The following is a 17,121-nucleotide window of genomic DNA, read 5'->3' as shown; positions in this document are numbered from 1 at the left end:
CTCCCTTCTGTAGGCAGCTTTTGTATCCTAGGCACTATTTCCATTGAGGTTCAGAAACTTCTAAGCCTAATATATTCCCAGCTGTTTATCTTTGCTTCCACTTGTTTGGAAAGTGATGTGTCCTCCTAGAAGATGCCTTTAGTCTCAATGTCATGAAGTGTTTTACTTATGTGTTGTTCTATATACCTTATAATTTCAGGCTTAATATCAAGGTCTTTAGTTCATTTGTATTTGACCTTTGTACATGATATACTTTTTGCAAGTGGCTAACTAGTTGTGCCAACAACACTTGTTGAAGAGGCTTTCCTTGATCTATTTAGATTTCTTGCCCCTTTATTAAAGATTAGTTAATTGTATTTCTTGGGAACATTCTCTGAATACTCAAGTCTATTACACTAATTTGAGGGTCTGTCTTTATTTCAACACCATGCTATTTTAGTAACTATTGCTTTGTAATACAATTTAAAATTGAGAAAGTGATGTTTCCCAAGAATGCTTTAGCTATTCATGAGTGTTTATTGTTCCAAATGAACTTCAGGAGTGTTTGATCTACTTCTTTGAAAAATGTTATGGGTATCTTTGAAAGAATTGCATAAAATCTGTATAATACTTTGAGGAGTATTGCCATTTTAATGATATTGATCTTGACAATTCATCAGCAGGGTATGTGTCTCCATTTTGTTGTGTCCTCTCTTATTTCTTGAAGCAGGGTTTTGTATTTTTCTTTGTATAGATCCTTCACATCTTTAATTAAGTTGAATCCATTATATTTAAGTTTGTGTGGCACTAATGTGAATGGGATTGTTTTATTAATGTCCATTTCTTCTCTATCATTATTGGTGTATAAGAGGCAATTGATTTTTGTTAATTTTGAAGCCTGCCACTTTGCTATATAAATATATTGTTCCTAGAAACTTTTTGGTAGAGTCTTTAGGGTTTTCTAAATATAGTATAATGTTATCTGAAAACAGTGAGAGCTTGACTTCTTCCTTTCCTATCTGGATGCCCTTGATCTCTTTTTCTTGCCTAACCTCTATAGGAAGTACTTCCAGTACTATATTGAATAGTAGTGGAGAGAGAGCAGCCTTGTCTTGTACCAAATTTTAGAGGAAAGGCTTGTAGTTTATTTCCATTGATAATAATATTTGCCATTGGCTTGTGGTACATTTCCTTGAGTGTATTAAGAAAAGTTCCTCTCAATCCCATCCTGATGAGAGTTTTTTTTTTTTATCAAGAATGGGTGTTGGACCTTATTAAATGCTTTCTCTGCATCTATTGATATGATCATGATTTTTTTGTTGATTTGTTGTATTATGTTGATTGATTTACAGATGTTAATCCATCCTTGTATTCCTAGGATGAAATCTACTTGGTCTTCTTGATGAAGTATTGGATCCTATTTGTCAGAATTTTGTTGAGGATCTTTGCAACTGTGTTCATCAGGGATATTGGTCTGTAATTTTTATTTTTGGCAGCATTTATGTCAGGTTTTGGTATCAAGGTAATGTTAGCTTCATAAAAACTATTTGGAAGTGTCCCTTTTTCTTTAATTTTATGAAAGAGCCTGAAAAGAATTGGTAGTAGTTTCTCTTGAAAGGTTTAGAAGAATTAATTAGTGAATCCATCTGGGCCTGGACTTTTTTTGGGGGGAAGAATTTTGATTACTATTTTAATTTCCTCAATAATGATGCTACATCATCCTTATTCCACTATGGAAGATTATAAGAGTCCAATAATTTATTCATTTCTTCCAGGTTCTTATGTTTCATAACATAGAGTTTCTCAAAATAGTCTCTGATTACCTATTGAATCTCTGCAATATCTGCTGTGATCTCCCCACTTTCATTTCTAATTCGGTTTATCAATTTTCTCTCTCTCTCTTTCTTTGTGAGTTTTGCCAGTGATTTGCTAATTTTGTTTATTTTTTCAAAGAACTAACTTTGGTTTCATTAATCTTTCAGATTTTTTTTTTGGATTTCCACTTCATTGATTTCTGCTCTAAGCTTTGTTCTTTCCTTCTGCCTACCTATTTTTGGTTCCTTTTGTTGGTTATTTCTAATTTTGTAAGCTGTGTCATTAAGCTATTCCTTCCTGATGTGTACTTTCAAAGATATAAATTTTCCTTTCAGTACCACATTTGCGGTGTCCCATACATTCTGATAATTTGTGTCTTCATTGTCATTTGTTTCCAAGAATGTTTTTATTACCCCTTTGATTTCATCTCTTACCCACTGGTTGTTCAGTAGTAAGTTGTTTAATTTCCAGGTATTAATGGTTTTATTTTGTGTCACTTTGTAGTTCATGTCTAATTTCAGAGCCTTGTGTTCAGCAAAGGTAGTCTGCACGATTTCTATACTCTTGATTTTATGGAGATATGTTTTATGGACCATCGTTTGGTCTATCCTGGAGAATGACCATGTGCATTAGAATGAAATGTGTATCCAGGTTTTTGGGGATGGCATGCCCTATATATATCAACTAGTCCACGTTCTTACATTTCTCTTTTTAGAGCTGATTTATTTTTGTTGATTTTCAGTCTGGTTGACCTATCAAGGGTGACAGGGAAGTGTTGTGGTCTCTCACAATTATTGTGTTGCTATTGATATCTTATTTCAGATTTGTAAACAAATGTGTTAAATATCTTGCTGGTCCCTCATTGGGTGCATACATGTTTAGGAGTGTGATTTCTTCCTGTTGATATCCCTTGATTAGTAAAAATGTTCATCTTTGTCCCTTATAATTTTTCTGAGTATAAAGTGTGTGTCATCTGATATTAATATGGCCACTCCAGCTTTTTTTAAAGGTGTTGTTTGCTTGGATGATTTTCCTCCAGCGTTTGATTTTGAGTCTATGTTTGTTCTGACTATTCAGGTGTGTTTCCTGTAAGCAGCAGAAGGTTGGATTCAGTTTTTTGATCCATTTAGCCACTCTGTGTCTCTTAATTGGTTCATTTAATCCATTGACATTGAGAGAGATAATTGTCATGGGATTTAGTGCCATCTTTGTGTATAAGAAAATCTTTTAAAGAAAATACACACTGGAATATTATTCAGTGATCTAAAAGACAATTTTGTCATTTCTGCTAATAGTGAAGAATATTGCAGGATTAATCCAAGAAAAACATCACAGAGATATAAATGCCAAATAACATATGACTCACTTATATATGATATTTAATTACCAACTAATAATAAGTATGTTATGTGCATACCATAAATTATTTGACTGAAAACTATGCCTTAGTGGTAGAATGTATGTGAGAGGTCCTGGGTTTGATCTCTAGTACCACCAAAATAAATAAATAAATAAATAAATAAATAAATAAATAAATGCAGAATTGATACATGATAAAACATAAATGAATCTTACATTGTGTTAGGTGAAAAGAGCTTAGTTTGAAAAAGATATATCATTGTATTATTCCATTTATATGAAATGGCCAGAATAGTTGTCAAAATAAAAAAAAATAAAATAATGGCTGGCAATGACTGATAATGCAACAGCCAATGAGCATGGCATTACTTTGAAGGAGCTTTGGCGGGAAATACTATAAGCATAGAGGATGTTTTCACCATTGTAAACATATTAAAATCACTGAATTAGGGCCAGAGGGAGAAGGAAAGATTACATCACAAGTCTTGCATATGATCAACCATGGTTTAATATCCAGCATAAAATGGTGTCCCATGCTTTGGCGGGAAATACTATAAGCATAGAGGATGTTTTTACCATTGTGAACATATTAAAATCACTGAATTAGGGCCAGAGGGAGAAGGAGAGATTACGTCACAAGTCTTGCATATGATCAACCATGGTTTAATATCCAGCATAAAATGGTGTCCCATGCTTTGGCGGGAAATACTATAAGCATAGAGGATGTTTTCACCATTGTGAACATATTACAATCACTGAATTAGGGCCAGAGGGAGAAGGAGAGATTACGTCACAAGTCTTGCATATGATCAACCATGGTTTAATATCCAGCATAAAATGGTGTCCCATGCATCCCCAAGAGTGACCTTGACAGCCCCTCAAATAGTGCATGGATGTACTAGGAAATCCCTAGTACTGCAGGGACAGAGCAGGAGCATATCTTTACATCTTCACATATAACCACTTGCCCAGTTCAGTGAGAATCTCCAAAATCACAGCACACTGCTACACCACTTGGGAGATCATTTTCCAAGAAGGCGCTGGGGGCTGCTGAAGAGATAGCGCCATAGTCTCTAAACTAATGCTTATGCAAAAATTCAGGTTAGATCCACACACTATAAGGTCTTACCAGCACTGTGTAAAATAACTCCAACATTGAACCTGAAGTAGCCCTGAGCACCACTAGTTACAGCTAAACACACACACACACACACACACACACATTCACACACACACACACACACATACACACACACACCATTGGATTGTACATGCTAAAAGAGAAATTGTATAGCATGTAAATTATATCTCAGTAAAGCTGTTTAAAAAACTTTAACACTAAACCCTAAAAGTATATTTTATCAGATTATCTATATATTTTCTAACCCAAAGACTAAGGAAAATTGTTCAACATAAAAGATGCTATGCAAAAAGGGGAAATACATCAAAGAAAAAGAAAAGAGAATTAAACTTTTGAGTAAAAATTACATCGTTGTTTTTAGAGTATTATATATAATATATGTTGATATATATTAATATATATGAAGGGGCCATATCAAGGGATGCTTAGGGACAACTCCTAGCTCTATGCTCAGAGGTCACTCCTGATGGTGCTTGGGAACCATGTAGTACCTAGAATCAGCTGCAATCAAAATAAGAGCTTAATCCTTGTACTATTTCTCTGGTCTCTAATATTTTGATGTCATTTTGGTCTTAGGGGTTCCCACTATACCCAAATGAGCTCAAATAGCCATAAGGGTGACAGCAATGACAAGTTGATTAAATGCAAAGCAAGTACCCTAGTTGCTGTATTATCTCTCTAGCCCCCTAATATACTTTAATGCATAAACATGATCAGACATTGTTGAAGATATCTCTGCAGAATGACAGTATTAAAATGTTCATTACAGTGATATTGTGTAAGGTAAAGAGATGACTGCAATGCATAAATGGAAAATAAATATATATTATACTATAAATATAATAAAATATCTATATTATTACTTTACATCCTTACTACATAATTTGAATCACTGTGGAAATCGTTGCTATTCATTCTGAGTGAAAAAAAAAGTTGTTTGAACAGTGATGGAACAGAACTAGAATTGTAAAGAAAGACTCCATCTGAGGCTCCATCCTTTGACCTATGCAGATACCAAGTTCTCTAGATACAGAGGTCTGATTTTATCATCCACAACCAAGCGGAAAGTTTCCATACACCACAAAAGGAACTAGGGGAGAGTAAATGAACATGTACGGAGTCTGTAGTTAATCCCATAACAGTAAACTTCAAGGGCAGAGAAACCCTTTATCTCATAGGCCAAGGGACTTCTCTTTCTAATCTCCCCAATATTTACTGTGCCTATGCAGGAAAAAAAAAATAAGAAGCAGCACAAATTAAATATTTTTGGTTTTGTTATTGTTGTCGTTTGTTTTGTTTTGTTTTTCTTTTTTTGTGCTTTGTTTTGTTTTTATTTCAGGACTGTGATTTTTGTGTGGTGGTTGTCTTTATGGAGCTTTTTGGATTTTTTGTTTGATTTTTCTTTTTGTATTGATGTTATGTTTTTTTTTCCTTTTTCCCTTTCTTCTCTCAAATTGATATTTATAGCCTCTAGAGGACTCCACCCATTTTTTGCCTGCTTGATTTTTGCCCCATTTTATTTTTTCTTTCCTTCAAAAAGAACCACATAACTTTAACCATCTTGTTCAGCATCACAAATTGAGGGGGAAATAATGGAGGGTACCAAGACTAAACAGTTGTATGATCATTAAGTAGAAATAAAAAAATGATCAGACTTAAACACCAAATCCAAAGCCAATGACAACAGAAATAATACCCAATCTACAACAAGCTAGACACAGAGGGGACCACTTATACTAGCAGCCCAGGGGGTAAAGGAAGGGGATATGGGATGCATGCTGGGAACAGGGTTGGAGGGAGGACAACATTGGTGGTGGGAATACCTCTGATTCAATGTCACTATGTACCTAAAATATTACTGTGAAAGCTATGTAGTCCACTTTGGCCAAAATAAAAATTAATATTATTATTTTTTAAAGTTTTCATTTCTTTACTTAGTGTCTTTTACAATTTTCTATCTCCTTCATGCACAAAACAAATTTTACTAAATAATACATTTTTAAATTTTTCTAAACCTAAACACAAGAAACTGCATTCACTGAATTCAGAGAACTAGCCAATATTTACATAAATTAATGTAAATAAAGTAAAAGGTTACAGTGCTTACAGCATAAAACAATCTATTGATTACATGATCTCTTAAGTGGAGATACTAACTAGTAAGATTATCTTTGAATCTTCTCCCTGATATTTAAATTGATTTCTTTTTTTGTCATCAGAATATTTCTTTTTTTAATTAACATCTTTATTTAAACATCTTAATTACAAACATGATTGTGGTTGGGTTTCATGTAAAGAACACCCCCCTTCACCAGTGCAACATTCTCATAATAAAAATTATTATTATAAAAAATGAAATAAACTAATGCCAGAAAATGAACAAAAAAAAAGGTGTTTGGTTTTTTGAACATTTTTATGCTCAAAACCTTTTCTAAATAAAAGGCTGAAGTGACAGCACAGTGGTAGGGCTTTTACCTTGCATATGGCCAACCAGGGACAGATCCAAATTCAATCCCAGACATCCCTTATGTTCTCCGAGCCTACCAGGAGCAATTCTGAGTGCAGAGCCAAGAGTAACCACTGAGCAATTCTGGGTATGGCTTTCCTCAAAAAAAAGGCAATCAATAGACTCAGTAGTAAAGACTGAAAACTTTTGTAAACAGTCATAAGTTTCATCCCCGGTACCACCACACACAATCAACATAATCTTAACAGCTGTGCTGTTTGAACTTGGCTGTCTGCAAACACCAGTACTGTAAGCAATTCTGGTCAAGCATGCTATGCTCCAAAAAAAAGGGTGCAGCCCCTAATAAGAAGCACTAAAACTAAAAAGGTGTGCAAGCACCATGACCTTGAAGTATGACTCCTGGTGAGCAGAAATGTGAGCATCACAATTAAAGGAGCATAAGCACCAGTGAGCACCCATGCCCAAGTGCATAAGCCACCTCTAATGAGGACCACAGATCAATATGCAGCCAATACAGCCAGACATGTGGAAAATCCCCAGTCATCATAATATTATCAGCACAAGAAAAAGAAGAGGAAGCAAGAGGTATTTATTTTTTTAAGGCAATTGAAAAACCTTTGCAAAAGTTCAGAAAAAATAACTTTTGTCCTTTGCTGATATGTGTGCAAACATACATTTGGGAAGACAAGTTTGACAATATGTAGCAAAAAATTTTTCTTTTCTTTCTTTTTTTTGTTTTTTGTTTCTTTTGGGGGGATGTGGGGGGGTACACCTGGTGATGTTCAGGAGTTACTCCTGGCTATGCATTCAAAAATTGCTCCTGGCTTGGGAGACCATATAGGACGCCGGGGGATAGAAGCACGGTCCATCCTAGGCTAGCTTGTGCAAGGCAAAACACCCCACCACTTGCACCACAGCTCCTGCCCCAGCAAAAACATTTTTAAATATTTGCATCAGTCAATAATTCTTCTAAGACTTGAAGAAACCACTCACACCTGTGCAAAAGGAGCTAATGACACCAATATTGGCTACAGTTCATACACACATGTGTAGATTATGTGTGTATATGCATACAAATGGGGAAATGGAATGTCTATTAATTAGACATTAATCAAAAATGTTGTGCTATTAATCTATATAATGAACTGTGGAAACATAAAGTCTTAAACTCTAAGAAGCCAATAAAAGTTATTATTCTCTAAAGAAAGGCAGATTCACATTAACACAAACTTGCAATTTCCATGAGTCTCAGATAATTAAAATTCACATCTTTATTGGGGAAGAAAAATCTTCCTGTTGTCTCCAAAACTCTCTTCCTCCAAGCGTCTTTGACTGTGCCCCAGTCTCTCCATCTCCTCCAGCCTAATATAGGTCTCTCTCATCCTTAAGACCCTCTACAAATGTGTTCTGAATAATACATCACTGGGCATCATAATGGTGTATATATTTTATCTCTTATCAACTAGTCTGAAAACAGGATGCCCACTCATTTGGCTGTATATCTCTGGCAGAGATATACACACAAATAAATATTAACTAGATGAGTAAATGTATGTCATTGGAAAGGTGATACTGCTGTATATTTTATCCAGAAAAGGCATCACCGATAGAAGCAATCAATCCACAACCAACACTGTCAACAACCAACCTTTCTAACCTGATTATATTCAGAGAGAGACTTAGCAGACTGTCTTTTGAAATGTAATGCACTTTAAACCTTATCTCAAAGAATGAGATGCAAGGTATGCTATGCATAAATTGCAAATGAGGCAGGGAGGGGCAAAGCTCCAACTTCCCCGCCACTCATCTTACTGCTCAGCTACTAACCAGCCATAGCAGTAACTTAGACAGTCAAATTAGCAGCAGCTTGTTTTCATTCCACAAGACAAGCTCTCCAATCTTTTCTGAAGTTATTTCCCTTCGTTTCCCTTCCCGTTATTCCCTATTTCCATCAAGCAGAGCCCTTGAATGCTTTTCCCCGCCAGCTATTCAAGAGACCGTTCCCTCTGGAGCTGGCGACACAGAACCTATTAATAAGCAAACAGAACGAACTGGCTCATTCTCCTCATAGTTAAATTCCTCTGCCACCGATTTCTCAAACACTTCCCTTTAGGGTTTTCCTGCAGAGTTCCATTCATTTATAGAAATGTGGAAAATTGTTTAATGTTTCTTGTTGTACGCAAATGGTAGTAAATGCTGATTACATGTGGAAAGTAAATGCCTTTCTTCTTGCCTTCCAAGCCCATCTGGTGGTGGCCCTGGCAAAGCAGAGCCATCTCACTGCACAGGGTGTTCTCTGACCCTCAACTGGTTAATAGAGAAACCAGTAAAGTAGAGAACTTGAATTCTGCAAGCATGACATGCTTTGAGTTTGCATGTCAGTTAAATTATTCCCTCATTCTTTGCCTCAGTTTCTCCAACTGTAGAAATAATGACTAATATCTTGGCTCTTTGCATGTTTGATAGACTCCAATTGTACCTGGTAAAGTCATCAAATAGGGAGAGGACCTAGAAAATAAACATGGGAGAACAGTATCATTTTAAGAGTTAAAAGAGAGGCTGGGAAATAATGTCCATGTAAAAATCCCCTCTGAAGGAAATGAAGGGCTGAGAGGAAACATTTGGGTCTGCTTTCCCCAGGGAGGAGAAAGAAAGGAAAGAGACTCATGATATATAAAAATGCAAATATTGTTCCCAACTTGTTTTAAAAACATGACACCTAAAAACCTCACTTTCATACTAATATTCTTCAAAACTAGAGGGCTGTGGAAAGTTTTCAGGCCTGTGTATGAACCATATTTAAAAGTAAAATAAAATTGGGAGAGGAAGACTTTTGAACCCCTCATTCTTTCCATCAGGGGAGCAAGTAATATCAAGTAACAAAATATTTCAGTTTCTTAATAAACATAAAAATAGAATGTAAGGGTCACCCAGGTCAATTCCCATCAGTCTACATATGAACAATTAAGGCCCCAAAGTTGGAATTTGGGGTCACACAGTCAATGAGGGTTAAGTCAAGAGACCACAGGTCTCTTTCAGAGCTCATTTGCTATAGTAATGCTCAGTGTCTGGCAATATCATCCAAACATAACAACACACAGATTACCATCACACTACAAACAGTGTTCCATCTAACACAGCCCAACATGGTGTTCTTCCTGTATAACAAACACCATTTTCTCCTCCTTGTATGTGTGGTTCCCTTACTCATAGAGCTGCTCTGTAAGGCCACACAGCTGTGTACTTAAAACAACAAAAAGCAAACTAAACACTCATTCACATTGTAACCCCTGTGCCAGCTTGAGATGTTCTCATGAATCTCTCATTGGAAGCATTTTCAAACCAGACTTCAGGAAGTCTGCCTTGCTGAGTTCAGACCACATGGACTTCTTCGTCTCTGAGTTTCTAGCTTTCATATTTTTGTTCTACCTGCAAACTGAAAATCTTTAGGCAAGTAAACAATTTTAAGTCTCTGTTTCCTCACAGAGGAACAAGAGTAGAGATACTGTGAGTATCAAACAAATCCATGTCCACACAGAAATACCACAAAGTGTAAAGGAGCTCTGAGATACCTTTTTACTATCACTACAGAAAAATAAATTCTCTTTTATGATATTCACTAATTACTTTTCTGTCCTAGTCTAGTTTTCCCCAATAAAAAAAAAATCACTTCTTCAAAGCAGCCAGAGAGCACTCATCTGTCCACATATCTGGTAACATATAATCAAAATCCTAGTAACAACTCATACTACCAGCACTATTCCAAGTGCCTTATAATAGCAACTCATTTTACAACAAATTACGAGGGTGGTTCTCATATTATTAATGAGGTTTTCTAAATGAGGACAATAAACTTGCAGATGAGAAGTTGCTCTTACTTCTGAGAGATTAAGGGTTTGAACTCACTCAGGCCATCCCAGACTTCTTTTTTAAGTTATATCAAGACTTTTGTTTCTTAGTTGCTTGATCTTTGGGTAGTATTAAAACACAGAAAGAGAAAATCAGGTTCATTTGTCTCCATGCAGTGCTACCACATAATATAACATGAAACGAAATAATAGAATATTCCAGTTAACTCCCTGTCATGTTTCTCCAGGTGACTAGAGGTTTGTGACAAAGATGTTTCTTCCTTTTTTATTGTGGTGAAATATTCATAACAGAAAATTACCAATTAATACAGCTGAAAGCTGGCAGTTTGGGGAGGAGAAGAAAGCAAATTCCCAGGCCTGCCAATGTCACATCAGGTGCTCCCATCACCCACAATCACTGTTTCATCAATGACCCCATTTCACCACATCTAAGGGTCTCTGCAGACACCACTCTAACCAGATGCACCAGTATTTGGACTGATATCATTACGACATTTTTTAAGTGAGTGTGGGTACCGCTACACACACACCATTTTGAACCTCCAGAAGGCTTCGCAGCCCAAAACATGTTCACAAATGAATGAATGAACGAATGAATGAGTAAATAAATAAATAAATAAATAGCATCAGTCACAGTGCTTGGAACTCCTGGACCAGACAGATGCATATTTGTTTTTTGTTTTTTGGGGGGGGCCACACCCAGCAGTGCTCAGGGATTACTCCTGGCTTTGTGCTCAGGAATTGGTCCTGGCTGGCTCAGCCAACCATAGGGGATGCCAGGAATCGAATCCAGGTCCATTCTGGTTGGCCCCATGCAAAGCAAATGCCTTACCACTGGACTACCACTCCAGCCCTTAAGATGCCAACATGCATTTGATCTAGAACATTAGTTTCAGCTGTACAACATAATGATTTGATCTGTGTATATCTTGCCAACTAATCACCACACAAGTCTAGTTTACATCCACCACCACACAATTCTTGTGATGAAACTTTTCAGATCTGTGTTCTTATCAATTCTCAAATATGCAATACAGGATCATTAGAGTCACAATTACATCCCAAGACATATTTATTTTTATAACTGATGTACTTTTGACCACCTTCACCCATGTACCCAACCTTATGTATATTTTAGTAGCATTAAGTACACTCACAATGTTGTATTACCACCATCTCATTCATCTCCAGAACAAAAATTCTATCCCCATTAAGCAATAACTTCCCAACACCCTGTAGAAATTTTTATTCTTCTTTCTTCCTATAAATCTGTCTATTCTAGGTATCCCATATAACTGGGGTCATTTAATATTTGTCCTTTTATATCTGTCTGTGTCACTTAGCACCATGTTTTCAAGATCCTCCATGGTATTGTATGTATTAGAATCTCATTCTTTTTTAAAGACCAAATAATGGCCTTTCTACACTATCTTAGATAGATACAGAACATTTTGCTTATGCTTTTTCTGTCTGTAGACATTCAGATTATTTCTGCCTTTTGGCTATTGTGAACAATGCTACTATAAATATTGGTGTACAGAAGACAAAGAAATTTTATTGCCAGTGCATATTAAGTGGAATTGAACAGATAAATCAACTTCTGAACAATAATCCCAGGATGCTCTTTAAAGCAAATATGGAAGTAGCTCAGGAGAGTAGAAAGAGCTTTCAAGGGAGTACTCTGGCCTCTCTACTCATTAGCTTTGTGGTCTTTTGGGTTGAATTACTTGACCTGTAAAATGGGGAATAAGATTAAATGACTTCTGAGGTCCTCTCTAGCTCAAATGTTTCAGGATTCTTTCTCTCAAGACTCTATCCTTAGTGACCAAGGTGAGTATTTTCTGCTCACTCTTTCTTGGAGTTTTAGTGTGAGCTTCATGGTCTATTTTACTAAGTGACAGAATGGCTACACAAGCAACCTCTCCTCTTGATTTAAAAAAAACTTAGCCGGAAACTACTAAATTATTTCCTTCTCCATCTACCTTCCCATCTATATCACTTCTTTCACTGCCATGATGACTCAGGTTGCCAGTCTACCTGAATTCTCTTCTTGGAAGTCCCTATTTATCACAAACACAACTTGTTCACAACTCTGGGTCTCACTTTTCTGGCTTGAAGTATTTGCAAAATGAAAATGTTTGAGCATGGATATTCTTCAGTTCTTGACATTCATGATTCCAAGGAAAGAACTAGGGAAAGGTGACATATATATTTTAAAGAAGAAAGTGACATAAAACTCAAGGACAAGGGATCTGTTCACAGTGGCATAGGTTGAGAGGAGTGGCAGCATGGTGGAAGGTGCCTTCTTTGTTTCCTGCTACAACACAATAAATTTTAACATTATAAGAAAATTTTTATTTGTAGATTTTGTTAAGAATAAAGAACATAAACTGTAATTAATTAATAAACACCATGTTTTTATTTGTGAAAAAAGTATGAAATTATAAACTTTATTGTGAAAACAGAGCAAGACTGAGAGTAACCTCGTGTGAATAAAACTATTCTTGACTTCTGAGTCCCTTCTCTAGCTTTCTTACTATTCCTTGTTTGTGTAACATACTTTCAGCCATTCTTGGTTTTTTGTTTTTTGTTTGTTTGTTTGTTTGGTTTTTGATTTTTGGGTCACACCTGGCAGCTCTCAGGGGTTACTCATGGCTCTACAGTCAGATATCACTCCTGGCAAGCTCAGGGACCATATAGGATGTCGGGATTTGAACCACTGACCAGATTCTGCATACAAGGCAAACACCCTACCTCCACGCCATCTGTCTGGCCCCCATTCTTGGTTCTTAACTGCATGACTATTTGAGTCCTCCAATTGCTAACATGTAATACACCCAGTTTTACACCCCCATGTCCACCTTTGAGACTGAATTTACTCAAGTAAAATGCATCCAGAGCAAAATTTTCTAAGATTTCCTGAATTTTAGAGTCAATAGGGAGACAGTTCCATTTCTCTTTTTAAAGCTTGACTGTTTTTATCTTATGTTATTTTTCTAGAGCAAACTTCTCACTTGAGCTCATATGAACTTACTGTGTTTCAATTTTAGCTTTGTAGTCTATGAGTCTGTGAGTGAGTGAGTGAGTGTGTGTTTTCTTTCTCATGGCTTGTTAACATTTCTGTTGGTTTCACTGTTAGGGTTAAAAAAATAGAAGAAAGCTCAATGGAATTTTTATGTTGGCAAAAAGTTTCTCTGGCACTTCCCTCATCTACAGCTATATTATATCATGTATCTACTCATATATCTACTCATTTCTCATCCTAACAGACTCATTTTGCTCAAATGTCAACCTTGTTGTTAATGTATGAACTGATATATAGAGCATTCCCTTGAAAATTACTGTTGGCGGGTTTCAAAAACAAGAATAGAGAAGTGGTAGGTTTTCCTTTTCAGTTTATTTTTCAGGAAATGTCCATTAACCTATATCTGGAGTTCTTTGCAATGCCAGTGTCAATAATTACACTTCCTGGACAAGCCTTAGAACCAACTTTGAAGCTTAAAAAAAAATACATATGCCAGGACCATACTTTAGACTTACTGACATGGGATATTAAGTGTAGTTTTAGGCCATCTACATACTTTCACATTTCAGGAAAGAGTTTTGATTGATATTTGAGAGCAATGATAGAGTAGTAGAAGTACATTTAACCAGAGATGAGAGTCATTTAATATGTAGAGTTGTACAAATAATGTCACTTAATTTCTCACCAAAATGTCACTAATACATTCTATTTTGAGACTTAGTATAGTCTCATTTTTTTATTTATCAAAATTTATTCCACCTAATTTTACTAAGTGCATATCACCTGACATGAAAGAAGGTAAACAACAACATCAAGTACTCAATAATAAACTAATAATAATGAAGTAATGAAGAACAGACATATACAGAAATGTTATTATATAATGGACATGCAGATGAGGTGGTAGAGAAATTGCTCTTTTTGGTCAGAGATATTATAACCAGTTTTATGGAGAGAAAATTCTTTAAGATATTTCAAAAAGTAGAGACAGTAAACTTGGCAGCCAAAACAATACCCCATAAATGCAGTTGTCATGTCTGTATTTTGTCACCTCCATAGACATGATCTATTCTTGAAAGAAATGTAAACTAGGCTGTGAAAAATTATGGGCACGCTGACCATACAGCTGAAAGCTGGCAATCTTGGGAGGAGAGGTTAGGCCAAGTTATTGCTCAGCCAAAGCCACTCCTACTGCACCCACCACCCACAATTGCTGTTTTGCCACTGGCCTTGCTTTATCATTCTTCTACAGCTCTCTGCAAAGACACTAATTTGACCAAAATTCCAGGTATTCTGGAAATTGGGCTGACATTACCAGGATTTTTTTAGAGTGAGTGCAGGCATCTTCTCCCTGCCTTCTCATCATGTCTGGAAGTCCTGGCAGCCCAAAACATGTTCTATAAAATCTCCATTTTTAGCAATAGTGCTTTGAATTCTTGGAACACAAGGCTGTATTCACAGTTTCATGAGGACTCTAATTTTTTAATAGTGTCATCCCAGTAGAAGACATCAATTTAGATGCAAATGTGTATTTTAAGCCACCTAATGCTCAGCAACAAAAGAAGTAACAGAATGATCAACTAATTAATAATTCTTCTGACAATGACTTAATGGCCTGTTTTTGAGACACAGTGATTTTAACCAAAATAAAAAGTAGAGATGGGAGAAGGCAGTCAACAAAAGAGAACAACTTGAATAAAAGACATATATGAGGAAGCTTGAGATAGACTCAAATAAGAACTTCTCTCAATACAGACAAGTGGATATAAAAATGGATAGAACAGTGGGAAGTGCATTTGCCTTACATACAGCTGAACTGGATTTGATTCCTCACATTCCATTTGATCCCTGGATCATAACCAGGAGTGATTCCTGGGTGCAAAACCAGGGTCTTGTCCCCCCAAAAAAAGAGTAACTAAATAAGTCAAGGTGGCTCATAAGTCCACACAAAAGCCCATTTTTATCATAAGCTCTTCACTCTTGTAGTCATTTAGATAAGTTAAAACACACATATCTCTAAGACTACTGAAATATTATTGTCTACACTTGACAAATGCCATCTTCCAACTTTTAGCTACTAATTTGTTTTGTTAATAAACAGACATATCCATGTAACAGCAACTAGAACTTACTAATGTGTGTATTTCATGCTCAGAATCATCTCATTTGATCTAAACAAGCAGGATCAATTCCATTTTGCAAATAAGTAAATTGAGATATATGAAGTATTTAAAAAAGAAAATATGTACATAAGGTCAAGAACCCTGGTCACAAAGTCCACATTCTCAACCTAGCATTATACTGTTCCAGTGATGCAAAATTATCAGCATCTTAGTTTTTATTTTTAGTTATTAAACCTCTTTGAGAACATCTGCCAGTTGTTGTTGTTGTTGTTGTTTTGTAATATTTTTAATTGGGTCCAGAGCAATAGCATAGTGCTCCAGCATTTCCCTTGTACATAGCTGACTGGATCAATCCCTGGCTTTCCACAGGGTCTCCCAAGCTGAGCAAAGAGCCAGAAATAACCCCTGGTTATTGCTGAGTATGGCCCAAAAACCTAAATAAATAGACAAATAAATAAATAAAAATTTATATTGAATCATCATGAGATACAATAACAATGTTGTTCATGGTTGGCTTTCAGTCATATAATGTCCAACATCTTTCATGTCACCAGTACACATTTCCCACTACCAATGTCCCCATTTCCCTCCCACCCTTCTTCCTTACCCTCCCTCCTACCTGCCTCTATGACAGACTTTTTCTTTTATCTCTCTTTCTCTCTCTCTCTCATTTATTTATCTATTAGAGATTGTGGTTCACAATATTTTTACTGAAGGAGTACCATGCATATCATTTTATCTCCTTCAGGCACCCAGTTCTTGTCCAGAGTAATTATTTCTACCCATTTTTGTCATAGTGGCCCCTTCTCTTCCCTAACTGAACTCTCCTGCTCTTTGTGGCAAGCTTCCTATCATGGACCAGCCCTCCTTCCCATCAGCTCTATTGTCTTTGGGTATTATTATCATATTATCTCTCTTTTTTTAATACCCCACAAATAAATGCTATTCTATCTCTAACTTTCTCCACTGACTCATTTTGCTCAGTGAAAGTATCCATGTATAAGCAAATTTCATTGCTTCATTTTCCCAACAGCTGAGTAGTATTCCATTGTATAGCTGTACCACAGTTTCTTTATCCAAGCATCTGTTCTTAGACAATTGTCTTGTTTCCAGATTCTGTTTATTGGAATAGTGCTCCAAAGAACATAGGAGCCATATACCACTTTTTAAACCAATAATCTTTCCCTATCACAAAAACATTAAGAATATGACTATAGAAGCACAGTTGGGGAAATAAGAATCAAAACAATCCTAAAATCAGCTTATCGATCCAATACTAGTTTTTAATCTAAGACAGTAGCCACTGAGGTTGACAGTTTGCACAATCTTACCCTGTTTCTTGA

The sequence above is a fragment of the Suncus etruscus genome, chromosome 3, assembly GCF_024139225.1.
Source record: "Suncus etruscus isolate mSunEtr1 chromosome 3, mSunEtr1.pri.cur, whole genome shotgun sequence".
Lineage (NCBI taxonomy): Eukaryota > Metazoa > Chordata > Mammalia > Eulipotyphla > Soricidae > Suncus > Suncus etruscus.
This window is presented reverse-complemented; position numbering follows the sequence as displayed.